The 14,850-nt window shown below is 37.2% G+C and overlaps 1 protein-coding gene across 2 annotated transcripts in view; it reads left to right on the forward strand.

Moving 5' to 3' along the window:
- Window positions 1–14,850, forward strand: part of ANOS1 (anosmin 1) — a 236,766-nt gene that overhangs the window by 22,851 nt on the left and 199,065 nt on the right. The gene's annotated exons all lie outside the window — the stretch shown is intronic.

Genomic DNA, 14,850 nt, shown 5'->3' on the forward strand with positions numbered 1-14,850 from the left:
CTCTATCCACTGCACCTCCTAGCTGTCCCTAATTTAAGCTTCTTGATGATCAGGATTACTTTACTTTTTTTCTTTGTGTTATCATCCCCCTAAGATACTACCTGGCTCATATTAGGCTCCTAATAAATGCATATTGGTTGATTGATTGATAAGGATAATTTGGATTAATTTTCTGTTAACTATACTTCAAATGTAATGTCTTGCCATATATTTATCCTTAACTAATTGAGATATATGTGCTGTCAAGGTTTTGCTCACTTCATAATGTTTGAAATAGGCTCTTCTACAGTTTTAGCATATCAATGAGTTATTTCACTATTCAGAATAATTTTTTTTAAAACCAAACCTGGACATTTCAAATCTGGGGATTTACATGTACATTTTATCCTCCAGATCACTTTAAAAATGTTCAGTGAGCTGCAACACAGCTCTGGGTAGAAGGGTGGGAAGTGGAGGACCTTTAGCATGTTATCAAGAGAAGTCAAGGTACTTTTTTCCTTTAGTAATTGTTGATATTATAGAAGTCAGTTATATCACTGCTGCTTTGCATTCAGGCCTGTATACAGACTAGAGAACAGATTAAATGACATACAGAGATATTCTATTAGATACTTAATTATTTAGTTTTGTATTTTGAAATTCATAGAGTCCTATTATGCCTATACTTGGAATTAGATTAAGTTATTTTTAAAAAATCTGTATTATTTGTGGCTATAGTTCATTCAATTTGACAATTATTTATTGTTCACATTATGTGCATAACACTGTGCCAGACATTGAGGAAGATATAAGTCTTTATTATCATGAAGCTTTTTGTCTAGAGGGGAGATGCAGCACTTATTTATAAAAGACATTACAATAAAAAATAAAGTGTTGTAAGTATATAAGAGAAGTGTAAACAAAGTGCTTTGTGAGGTTTGATAAAGAAAAAATTATTTCTCACTAAGGATATCAGGGTAGGATTCGTGGAAGAAGCTGCATTTGAGCAGGGTTTTGAAAGATGCAGCCCCGAGTAGGGAAAAGGGCATTGGAATAGGAGTTGGAAGTCCTAGGTCTGAATTCTGATGGATGTTTTACTTCTTTTGTTGCATTAGGCAAGCAACTTCCTTTCTCTGGGCTTTAGTTTACCAATCTGTAGAATAAAGGGTTTAAACTAAATGACTTCTAAAATAGGTCTATTTTTCAGCTCTCAAATTCTTTTGAAGTGGATGAAGAACACTTGAATGGGTAGGTTTTGCATTCAAGCGGATTTAGTGATTTTACAAGAGAAAGAGGGAGTGTGAGAAATAATTCCTTCTTCACAGATGCTTTTTTGTAAGCTGAACTGAAGTAATCAATCATTCCACTGGTATTTATTAAGCACCTACTATGTGCCAGGCACCATATGAGACACAAGTACAAAGAATGACACAATCTTCTACCTAAGATGAATTACGTTTTAATGTAGAAAACAAGAAAATATATATGAAAGTATGTGCATTATAAATATAAAGTAAAAAAATACAGATATATATGTATATGTCAGCATCTGAAATTTTCATTTTAATTTGTACTGAAGATACATGTGCTGTCAAAGTTTTGCTCATTTTTAGTTTTTTAGTCTTTCTTTCAACTTGATTTACCAATAAAAGCATGTGAAAACTAAGGGGAAAAAAACCCAAGTGTAGCAGGACACTTTAATCATATAATTAAAAGTATCAATCAGTATCATTCACAATGAACTCATGGCATATAATCACATCTGGAGAATTAACATGGCCAATGGGTATAAAGCTGACCACAGTCAGAAGACCAAGATTTAAGTCCTGTCTCTGACACATATTGATTGTGTGACTTGGGCAATATTTAACTTTCAGGGCTCCAGGGAAGTCTTTAAGACTATAAATTGCTGAACAGATACAAATCTGTTTTTGGTAGAGGTACTTTATTTGTTTGGAGATTTTTGTTGTTCAGTTGTTTTCAGTCATATCTCGCTCTTCATGACTCCATTTGGGGTTTTCACGGCAAAGATACCAGAGTAGTTTGCCATTTCTTTCTCCAGCTTATTTTATAGATGAAGTAACTGGGTAAACAGGGTTAAGTGACTTGCCCAGGGTCACACAGCTAGTAAATGTCTGAGGCCAGATTTGAATCAGGAAGATGAATCTTTCTGACTCCAGGCTCAGCATTCTATCCACTACACTACCTAATTGCCCCTTACTAGGAGTTACCTTTGTTCTAAAATCTCAAGTGGGCCCCTCTTCTTGACCTTCTTTATTCCGCTGCCTCAACTCCATCCTCCTCATTTGGAATAGATAGCATATTTATTATGCAGATTGCACATTAGTTTATTTTAAGATTGTTTTTGTTTTATTGATGCCTTTTGCTTTTATGTCAATTTCTTTATCAAACACCCCTTCCAACCACACATTGCAATACTTCTATTGTAGCAAAGATTAAATATGAATAAATTAAAGTAAAACCAACTTATGTGTTGATCACATCTGTTGAAATCTGAAATATTCCACGTCTTTAATACATGGCTTCTTTCCATTTTTCCAGTCTTTTCTTATATTACTCCTCTCCATATTCTGCCGTTATTCAGGATGTGTCCCCTAACCCCTTGACCATTCAATTTGTAATGACAATCACTCCTAGATTTCACAAACCACTTTGTTTTGAAATTGCAATGAATTTGTGTCGTTTTGTCTATTATAACTCTTTTTATTGGTGTCTCATAGCCCTCTTAGGTTATAAATTCCTCAACTACAGAAATCTAAATTTATAGAAATCAAAGAGACTAGTTATTGAATTGGGGAAAGGGTGTTTTATCCCTGAGGCATTTATGGTGCTTTTGAAATTAAGAGAAACAGCGTCCTACAGAGGAAAGAGCACTGAATTTGGGGAAGATGAGATGTAGATTTAAATCCTGGCTTTGACATTTGCTTTGTGACCCTGGGAAAATCATTCTCAGTTTCAGTTTCCATTAGTAAAAGTAGCTAATAACAATATTTACATCATCCATCTTTGAGGACTATTGTGAGGAAAGTGTTTTGTCAGTCTTAAAGCACTATATAATAGGAATCTGATTCATTTCCCCAAGTTAGGACAGGCTTTAATTTATGAGATCTGGTGCGTAAGTGGTTCTTCATGTGATGACACTATCCTTCAAAGACCTTTGCATCCATATTTCATTTCTAAGTTTTTCTGATATGCTCTTACATTTCAGTAACTGAGATACTTTCCACTTTTAAAATGGCATCCTACCAAGAGATAGCAGTATGTTCTCATTATGATTCTTGAATTTCCAATGATGATAATAGACATTTATATGGTACTTTAAGATTTCCATAATGTTTTTAGTACATTATCTTATTTGATCCTTACAACAAACCTCACAGGGTGCCTATTTTATGCTCATTTTGCAGATGAGGAGTCTTAGGCTCTGGGAAGTTAAATAATTTACTTAGATAGGGTCACATAGCAAGTATCCAATGCTAGATTTGAATCCAAGTCTTCTTGACACTGTTTAGTACTTTATACAGTACCATTCTGCTTTATTATTTTCAAGAGTAACATTAAGGATAAAAATACTGACTCTTTTGAAGTCTGGGTCACCCTCCCTTCTCCCCCAATTCTTAGAGATCTGAGACATTGTGGTATAGTGTAGTCACAATGGTGTCAAAGTCAGATGGAAAAAGTATTTTGGGGGGCTGCATAGTGACTTAGAAAAATCACAAATTAACATTATCTACATTGTATTGTATTTTTATTTTTTGTTAAACGTTTCCCAATTACATTTTAATCTGATTCCTGTCTCACCTGGGTGTTTTGTGGCCACTTGCAGAACACTACAAGCTACTCAGAGGCAAGACACTTCTGGGTCACTGTGGTGGAGAAGATACCAGACTTAGAGTCAAGAGGATCTGGATTCAAATCGTATTCCAGATACTTACCAGCTGTGTGACCTGTATAAGGGAATTATGGTATTAGATGATATTTATATTTTTCTTTAAGATTTACAAAATGTGTCACATACATTAACTCCTCTGTACCTCAGCTCCCTAATTTGTGAAATGAGGAGATCAGACTCAGTGACCACTACAATCCTTTCTAGCTCTAAATCTGTGATCTATAGCATATCCAAGTCTCTGAAATCTTGTCCTCTTACATGATGTTTTTTAATTTTTTCCCAATTGTATTAATTTATTAATTTTTAGTTTTCAACATTCACTTCCACAAGATTTTGAGTTCCAAATTTTCTCCCCATCTCATCCTTCCCCCCACCCCAAGACAGCGTGCATTCTGAATACCTCTTCCCCTACTCTGCAGTCCCTTTTATCTCCACCCCCCACCTTCTCTTATCCCTTTCCCCTTCTATTTTCTGGTAGGGCAGGATAGATTTCTATACTTCATTTCCTGTATATCTTATTTCCCAGTTGCATGTGAAAACAATATTTAACATTTGTTTTTAAAACTTTGGGTTCCAAATATTCTTCCTTCCTCCCTCCCCACCCACTCTCATTGAGAAGGGAAGCAACTCGATACAGGTTATACATGTATAGTCATGTAAAACACTTCCATAGTAGGCATGTTGTGAAAAACTAACTATATGTCCCTTCATCCTATCCCGTCCCCTGTTTATTCTATTCTCTCTTTTGACTCTGTCCCTCCTTAGAAGTGTTTGCTTCTGATTAGCCCCTCCCCCCATCTGCCCTCCCTTCTATCATCCCCCGCTCTCTTATCCCCTTCCCCCCTGTTTTCCTGTAGGGTAAGATATAGATTTCCATACCCAATTGAACGTGTATGCTATTCCCTACTTAAGCCAAATCCGATGAGAATAAGATTCACTCATTTCCTCTCACCTTCCCCTGTTTCCCCTCTGCTGTAAAAGCCTTTTCTTGTCTGTTTTATGTAAGATAATTTACCCCATTTCTACCTCTCCCTTTCTCCTCTCTCACTCCTTAATTTTATTCTCCAGATATCACCCCTTCATCTTCAACTCACCCTGTGCCCTTTATCTATCTATCTATCTATCTATCTATCTATCTATCTATCTATCTATCTATACATACATACATATAATTTTTCCCTCCAACTACCCTAATACTGACAAAGGTCTCATGAGTTACAAATATTGTCTTTCCATGTAGGAATGTAAACAGTTCAACCTTAGTAAGTCCCTTATGATTTTTCTTCCCTGTTTACCTCTTCATGTTTCTCTTGAGTGCTGTGTTTGAAAGTCAAATTTTCTATTCAGCTCTGGTCTTTTCATCAAGAATGCTTGAAAGTCCTCTATTTCACTGAATGTCCATTTCCCCCCCCCCCCCGAAAGATTATACTCAGGTTTGCTGGATAGGTGATTCTTGGTTGTAATCCTATCTCCTTTGCCCTATGTAATATTATATTCCAAGCCCTCCCATAATGTAGAAGCTGCTAAATCTTGTGTGGTCCTGATTGTGTTTCCACAATATTTGAATTGTTTCTTTCTGGATGCTTGCAATATTTTCTCCTTGACCTGGGAACTCTGGAATTTGGCTATAAAATAGAAGGCAATGTGAAATATCTCATTGGAAAAACAACTGACCTGGAAAATAGATCCAAGACAGAGAATTTAAAAATTATTGGACTACCTGAAAGCTATGATCAAAAAAGAGTCTAAACATTATCTTTCAAGAAATTATCAAGGAAAACTGCCCTTTGTTTCAAGAATTTCAAAAATATCAGGGCAGTGAAGCCTTTGGACTTCCTTTTCCATTTGGCCAATTCTGCTTTGTAAGGCATTCTTCTCCTCATTGGCTTTTTGGACCTCTTTTGCCATTTGGGTTAGGCTATTTTTTAAGGTGTTATTTTCTTCAGTATTTTTTTGGGAGGTCTTCTTAAGCAAGCTGTTGATTGTTTTTCATGATTTTTTTTTGCATCACTCTCATTTCTCTTCCCAGTTTTTCCTCTACTTCTCTTACTTGCTTCTCAAAATCCTTTTTGAGCTTTTCCAATTCATATTTTTCTTGGAGGCTTTGAATGTAGGAATTTTGACTTTGTTGTCTTCTGGTTGTATGTTTTGATCCTCTTTGTCACTAAAGACTCTATGGTCTGACATTTTTTTGCGCAGTTTGCTCATGGTCCCAGCCAGTTGCTTGACTTTTACACTCTTTGTTAAGGTAGGGGTGTGCTTCCAGTGTGGAGAATGTACTGTCCTGAGCTTCAGGAGTTTTGTGTAGTTGTTTTCAGAGATACTTCTAGGGACCTGTAAATTTTCAATTTTTCCAAGGTGACATGATCAAGGGTAAGGTGTTTATTCATTTCCTGGCCTGGGCTCTCATCTATGAGTGACCACAAGCACTGTTTTTTGCCGTATAACTATGGGGAGGATTCCTTCTACATTGCTACTACATGCTCCACCATGCCAGCACTCTTTCTCGCCCCATGACTGCCACTCAGAACTGTGACCCAGATCCAAGCAAGGGCAAAGCAAGAGAATCCTGCCTCAGCACCAGCAGAGAGATCCCTGCAATCCCCCTCTGATCATCCACTTCATCCCCCCTCCATCTGTAGGCTGAAAGCTCCAGAAGCAGCTGCTGCCCTGGGGCTGCATTGGGACTGGGGCAGGATCAAGTTCCTCTCTCACTGAGGTCCAACAGACCTTTTCCGACTGACCTTCTAAGTTGTCTTTGGTGTTTGTGAGTTAAGAAGTCTGGAAACTGCCACAGCTCCCCTTGATTCAGTTCCCTGAGGACTGTTCCAGGTTTGCTGAGGCCTGGTCTTTCCCTGTGCAGCCTGTATGACTTATGCTAAACTGTGCTCCTCTCCCACCCTGACTCAGCAGATCTTTCCAATCAACCATCCAGATTGTCTTGGGCTGGAAATTTCTTTCACTCTGTCTTTTTGTGGGCTCTGCTGCTCTAGAATTTGTTTAGAGTCATTTTTACAGATATTTGGAGGGGTTTGGAGGAGAGCTCAAGTAAGTCACAGGTTTCACTCCACCATCTTGCTCTGCCTCTGATTACATCATATTTGAATTCAATTTAATCAAGTTAAGGAAATATTTATTAAGGACCTTCTGTGTGTGGAGCACTATGCTAGAAGCTGGGGGAAAAAATGAGTTTAGATAAGATCTAATGTCCACTGAATGGAGCTTACAGTCTACTGAGAACACGACATGTACACAGATGATTATAGTATAAACATATGTTAGAAACATGCAAAGCAAATCCTATGTGACATCTAAGAGGGCAGTGTGACCAACATAAGAAAGATCTCTGGAGGAGGTGACAATTGAATTGGACTTCAATAGCTTAAGATAAAGGGAACCACACCAAATATAGTGAAAGGTGTGAACAAAGACAAATTATCTTCAAGCTTTTTTTGTTCAAGAAGGTCAATTCAACAATAAAAATATGGTATTTCTCCTTTGCTTTTTGTTAGGTGGTATAAAAGAGTGAAGATTAAGATAATTTAGGTGTATTTTTATTGGAATTTTCATCAAGACCTTAAACCATAAAGTAATACATTACAATACCAACCATAACTCACTAAATAAATATATAATATAGGAGATAGGAAGTAATGGGATAATGGAAAGATGTATTATGATTTTTTTTTCTTTTTGGAAGAAAAAAGCATTTTTTCTCCTAAATTAACTCAGGATGTTTAAATATTTGAAAAATGAATAAGTAAGATTTTTTTTTGTTTGTTCTATGACACAAAAGTGGCAGTATAGCACAGTAGTTGCAGAGTTCTCCTCTGAGGTAGGAAGACTGGGTTCTTCTCTTGACATATACGTGTATGATTGTGGGTAAGTAATTTAAAGTCTCAATACTCTAGGTAATTACCATCAGACCATAAGTTGTAGGGAAGGTCTATGCCTACATTGGTAGAGGAAATTTACTTATCTGGGGATTCTTCGTACCAATTAAATCCAAAATCTAATCCTTCTCTCTTATTTATGACACGATGTAAGAATGTGTGATTCGTGTGCTCCATTAAGCTCCAGCAACCTTCTCATCCTGGAAGATCCCTCTGCTATTGTAGCCTCTTCCTCTGATTGGTTATTTCCTTCCAGAATCTGCATTTTAAGGGAGGATTCACAGACCAATGATGTTTTCTCCTTCACTTTTCTCTGGACCCTGCCTTTCTGTTTCTGGCTTTCCTAACTTCTTTCTCCATCATATCTCTTCTCCCTCCACTTCAAGCTTCCTTTTAGACATTTTCCCTCATTTGGATATAAATTCCTTGAGGGCAAGGGCAGGGACTGGCCTTTTTGCCTCTATTTGTATATTTTTATCTATCCCCAGTGTTTAGTAAAATGGCTGGCACATAGTAAGTGCTTAATAAATGCTTATAGATTACATATAATATATAATGTACACACATATAGTTATATGTACACGGATATATACATACTTATAAAGACACATAAATACCTATGTAATCTGAGTTTCTGTGTGCATGTGTGGATATCCATATGAACATACATGCACATGTACTTTGACCAAAAAGCACTTGAAAAAGCTTAGCTCTGTGTTGGTTAGTAAAGTTGCAGTCTGGCTGACACATATCTTTAATATACCTTATTTTGAAATTTCATGTACATGCACATGTGTTGAAAGCCTATTAAACCAGTGCCAGGCCCAGCTAGTTCTGAGCGCTTACAAATTACAGAAATACCTAGGGCTTAGGGACCGAGGTAGACCTTTTAAAATATATCTGGGGCTCTAAGTTCTCCCAGCTGCTTCCTAGGAATCTGCCTCCAGCTATGTGATGTGTTTCCAACCTGTTGCCCATTTCTGGCTTCCCTCCCTGCTCCTTGGCTCTTGGCCTTGGCATCCTTAGCATTTGTTCCCCTACCACTCGGAGCTGTAGGAACTCTTGGCTCCTTATAAATGACCTGGCAATCATACCCTGATCTTAGTTGCTCTAAGTTTGACCTCAGTTATCAGCTTCCTTCCTGAAAGTAGGGAATTCCCCTAGCAGATGTTGATTTCACAGCTTCCTTGACTATGACATCCAGAGGTGTACCCTGCCCTGTAAGCTTCATGAGGTTTTTATCTTGAAGTTCTCTGTAGTCCTTGTCAGTGTTTCTTTCTCTATAAACTACATCAAAGCATTTAAGATTATATCAAATTATCAGCAAAGGATTTTTTTTCACATCACTTATACTTGTCGTGGTCAGCAATGTGTTTTTGAGCAGAGTTCAGCACTGTTAAAAAGAATGAACCTTTTCTTTTCATATTGCACTTTCATTAACTAGATGGCAGACTTGACACTCTCATTTTTTAACATTCAGCCTTGACTTTCTGAGCCTGATGTATGAGGGTACAAATAAGGAATTTCCAAAGGTAATGTCTCTGGCCACTGGATTAAGTTTCACCGTTCCCATTTATAGCAGATCCTCTTTTCCAATTCTCACACTAACCACCTTTTGTCTCCTGTTGAGATTCCTTATTTCTACCTTTCTGCTCATGAAATAATTTTCTTCTTAATATTATATAGTTTGTCTCTTTGCCACATGCCGCAAAGTTAGACCCTCTCAGCCCTGGCCACGAATAATTGGAAGGCAAGATTCTTAAACTGAAAATCTGTCTCATATAATCAGAAATTTAATCACTGATTCAGCTGTGCCTTGCTTGAGCTAGAGGCTGGTCTACACTTGGGTGCCATGGCCCTGGGGTAGCTGTTGTTTGATCCCATTCTACTTTTCAAGGCTCATTCCAATGCTGATAACAGAAAGCTAGTTGCATCATAATCTAATATTTCAGTGATATAAGTGATTATATGTGATAAGTGACAAAATAAAGTGGGAGAAGTGTGTCTATCTGAGAATTATTGAGTGTAACATTCTAGTGTGGTACGGTTATTTAATTTAAAAAGTAAGGATACCTTAAGGAGTGAATAAAGAGGAACTGAATTTAGCAATTATGTAAAGGACTATTCTGCGGTAAGCATCGAATTTTCTAAGCCTCTGTTTAAGCTTTTATTAATTTCTCAGAGTATTATTTTATGGCTATTATTATTATTTTTTCTAGGAAATAAAAATCACATCCAAGTATCTAGCATGGATGGTCTCTCAACAATTTTGTGTTTGCTTTACAGTAACAATTTTATCGTAGCATTTACTTTGCATAAAGAATACGATGTGTTTAAATTGGAGGAGGTTTATATGTTAAGGGAAAAGATACTATATATGGATACAAGTGTCTATGTATGTGTACATATGCATGCATACATGTTTACATACATAAGGATACATGCACGTATATATACACTCCAGATTATTAATGTATTATACATACAGTGACATGCAAGTATGTACATAGATACATGTATACTTAGACACACACATATGCGTATATCTATACACATATACACACATACACACACATGCACGTGTGTGTGAGAATGGTGTGTGTGTGTGTGTGTGTGTGTGTGTGTGTGTGTGTGTGCTGAGTCTTGAAGTCAAGTTCATGTCTGGTCAGATAGATACATCCTGGCTGTGTGATCCTGAGAAAGTCACTTAAACTCTCAAAGCTCCAGGCAACTTTTTATAGTTATATCTTGTAGGGAAGGTGTTGATCAACATTAGTAGATGGAATATCCTCATTCTGGAGATTCCTGTATTAATGAAATCATAGGTCTCAAGTCCCCATTCCCAAGTGTGATTACGTGACATGGGAGACACTGGTGCAGGACTGCCCAGCCTGGCACGCCCTTATCAGAGAAGGAGCTGTGCTCTATGAGACAAGCAGAATTGAAGTAGCTCAAAAAAAAAAATGAGATGCAAAAATTTAGAGAATCTACCCCAAATATTCACATGGCCTATTTGTGCCCAACCCGTGGTAGAGCATTCCAAGCTCATATTGGTCTGATCAGCCACAGTTGGACACACTGTAACTTGACTCTAACATAGTGAAGTCACTTTGGTCCTCTTCGAGAACAAAGGACAACCAACCACCCGTGTGTGTGTGTGTGTGTGTGTGTGTGTGTACATTTATAAATCTATATATGAATGTATATGCAATATTTGTCATTTCTTGTTATCACTAACAAAATACATAAGAAATAGTAATTATCCATTTCAGAGCATTACTCAGAACCATATAGAAGTTTTTTTTTTTTTATAATTGTACCTCCTGCATGCCTCCACTAAAGCCTTATTCCTATGTTTCATCATGAAGTGAGGGTGACTGTGAGCTCTCAGAGATGCCAGCAAAGCACAAGCTCTGACAGGTGCCTCCAAGCTGAAAAAGCTTCAAGTATGGGCCTGACAGTGTGTCTGTTGTCTAAGGATCAGTCTACCTAAGCTAATCAACAGAAGTTTGGTCACCAGGTGATGCATTTTTCCCCTCACACAATGTTACTCATAGAAGGAATAGGTACATACATGAACTTCTGATTTCTCAAAACAACACACACCTACATCATAGCTCACTTAGGCTTCCTACACCACCATAACAAGTATCCTGGCAACTGAATCTAGTTAACTCTCTTCTGGCAATAACTTTATCCTCTTATCTCCTGGACTAATCCTAGACAAGGAGCCCTATAACAGCTGGCAACTCATTGAGTTTGCATTCTTGTTTGGTAGTCTTGCTCTGAGGGCAGCTAGGTGGCACAGTGGATAGGGTGCCAGGCCTAGAGTCAGGAAGACTCCTCTTCCTGAGTTCAAATCTGGCCTCAGACATTTACTGCCTGTGTGACCCTAAGCAAGTCACTTCACCCTATTTGCCTCAGTTTCCTCCTCTGTAAAATGAGCTAGAGAAAGAAATTGCAAACTGCTCCAGTATCTTTGTCAGGAAAACCCCAAATGGAGTCATTAAGAGTTGGACATGACTGAAAAATGACTCAACCATAGCCTTGCTTTGATTGTGGTAGACACACTTCCCAGTGATTGCAGGCTTTCATTTTTCCCTTGTGTTTTGGTTGTTAAGTTTCTACTTTGAATCTCAATTCACTAGGAACTGGGCTCTCCATTCTATACTTCATTTTTGTGATAGTAGGATTTACTACTGCTAAATATGTCTCTTTCCTAACCAAGTCTCCTGACACTTTTTAGCAGGCTTATAACTGAGTATCAATAACTGAGTATTTATTAAGAACCAGGTACTATAATAGGCACTGGGAACACAAGTACAGTGAATTAAATAATCCCTTCTATCAAAGAGCCTACAATTCTAATAAGGGAAAAGACAAGGATGTGTGTGTTTACATATATATGTATATATATATGTATGTGTATATATATATATATATATATACACACAGACACATATCTACGCACACACAAAGAATGACTATAAGAAGAATAAACATGAAAAATACAAAGTAGCTAAATACAAGGTATTTTGAGAAGGAGAATACTGGCAGGTGGACAGATCAAGAAAGGTTTCATCTAGAACAATGCTTCTTAAACAGAACATTGTGACCCCACATGGGGTCACAAGAAATTTGGCAACAGTAAAAGGTTTCTGGACACACAATGACCAAAATTAATTAAAACTCAAATGCATAATGAATCGAAGGTGTTTCTGGTAGCACTTGCCCATGTTGCATGGCACAACTTCGCTGCAGCCTTGGTTCTGAACACAAAGCATGTGCATCTTGCACTGCATATGACCTCAGGCCATGCAACTCCAAGTAATGCTGTGGAAACATGAAAAGGGTTTGCTAGTGGAAAAAGTTTAAGAAGCCTGGATCTAGAAGGTAATGCTTGATATGCATATTAAAGGAAGAACGGGGCTGTATACATCTTAAATGATAAGGTAGTGCATTCCGGGCATTGGGATGGAAAGACAAAAAAATGAAGAGGAGAGATAATATGTTGTGTATGAGGAACAGAGAGTCCAGTTTCACTGGATCTCAGAGCGTAATAAAGGGAGGCTAGAAAGATGGGATAGGGCAAGATTGTGAAAGTACTTAAAAGCCGAACTGAGAAGTTTGGTTCTGAAGGCAATAGGGAGGCACTGTAGTTGATTGGGTAAGGAAGTCACATGGTCTGTGCTTAAAGAAAATCACTTTGGCAACAGTGCGGAGGATAGACTGGAGTGGGGAGAATTTTTTTATACCAATTATAATAATTGGTAACCTTCTGCTCATTCCCATCTGCTTTTCTATCCTCTCTGGTGGATGGGTCATTTGGAAGGATGATAAACTATCCGACTAGGGACTGAATATCTTACCTTCTCTTGTTTAGATAGATACATTAGATCTTATATTCTGATTAGGCAATGGTTGAAAGTATTCGTGTTTGTCTTTTCCTTCATGGACTAGTCTGATCTTTTACTTATCATTGGAATCATGTCAATTCTGCAAACATCTATGATATCCTCAGGGTCTATTCCAAGAATAATTGGCCCCTGGTTAGACATAGAACTTTGACCCAAACCTGTGGGATCCTGGTCTTCCCTGTTCTGGTCCATCTTGTTGCTCCCTGAGACTGTTTGGTGATGGCCTATTGCTTCAGAGTAGTATTTTGTAAGCTTGTGGGAATGTGAGTAGAAAATTTGTGTGTGCACCATTTTCTATCATTATCAGCAACACTGTTATGCTAATGTAGTACAAAGAGTACTAGATTATGAGGCAAAAGACATAGGTCTAAATTATTTTACTGCATTTTAATTTCATATCTTTTGTATATATATTGTATTTCTGCTAATTCAAGGATTGGCAAACTAGCCCATGGATGACGTCCAACCTTCTGCTTTCAGAAGTAAAATATAATATATTAAATGTGTTAAGAATTAAATGAAGTATTAAAAATTACTGTTGAAGTCAATAGATTAAACAGCTGTTTCACAAGGAACCTAAAGAATAAGAAAAAATCTTTCTGAATCCTTGTTTCTTTGCCTCTTTTCCCTTTTAGGCCACAGTTTGCAGATCTTTTCCTTAGAGACAGGGACAGTATCTTTTCCATCTTTGTATCCCTAGCACCCAAGACAGTACCTTACACATAGCAGGAATGAAAGAAATTAAGTCTGTTCATGGAATTGATTATTTCATCATATAAATGAAATTTTCCCTGTATGCAGTTGAAGCAAATGTTTTCATATGAATAAGCTAATTCCCATCCCTTTATATGCCAGTTTCTTTCCTAAATGTATGTTCATGTCTTGTGGACATGTAGACTTTTGGTGGAGAGGACCCTGGTATTATGAGAAATATATGTAATTCAGAGCTGTAGGGAATATGCCATAGTAATGATGTCTGAGCTTATTTGCTTTCATAGTCTATGCCCATCTGTAATTTTTTCTTGTGCTTGTTATTGAGGAGAAGAGGTGAAGAAACAGGGAATTCATGACAGTTTTCTCACATTCTACTTGTTCAATTGTTTAGCTGGTCCTGTTGTTTTAGGCAATTTTTTTAATACTTCACTTAGTTCCTAACATAAACAATACTTTATATTTTAGCTATTAAATTTAACTATCTAAAGAACACCTATTTAGAAAATGTTTGGATATATTCTGAAAACAGTTACTGATGCTGTTATTTACAACTTTTAAAGCATTAGTTGGCACTTTTCTTGGGGGGAGGGGCATGATGTAATAATATGTGTGATGTTCCTTTGAAATGTGTATGATAGGATACTCACCAATAACCTAGATAGTCTCACAAATGAAATTTAAGATTGAAATTTTAAAATGTCAGCTTTTTTATCTTAAGGAATGAATTAAGACAAAAAATAATAGTTTAGCTACTTAGAATTTCTGTGGAGACCTTCGCTGTCCACTAGCCCTATTAACCTCAGGGTATTAATTCTTCTTATCCGCCACTTCAGTATTGTCATTGTGCTCCTCCTTCTAATGGAAGCTGTAAGTAGTGAAACTTCTTTCTTTATTTAATGCTTTCCCACATGGAATGTTAATTTAAGATATCCTT

This window comes from Phascolarctos cinereus, unplaced genomic scaffold (assembly GCF_003287225.1).
Source record: "Phascolarctos cinereus isolate Bilbo 61053 unplaced genomic scaffold, phaCin_HiC Scaffold_726;HRSCAF=1367, whole genome shotgun sequence".
Lineage (NCBI taxonomy): Eukaryota > Metazoa > Chordata > Mammalia > Diprotodontia > Phascolarctidae > Phascolarctos > Phascolarctos cinereus.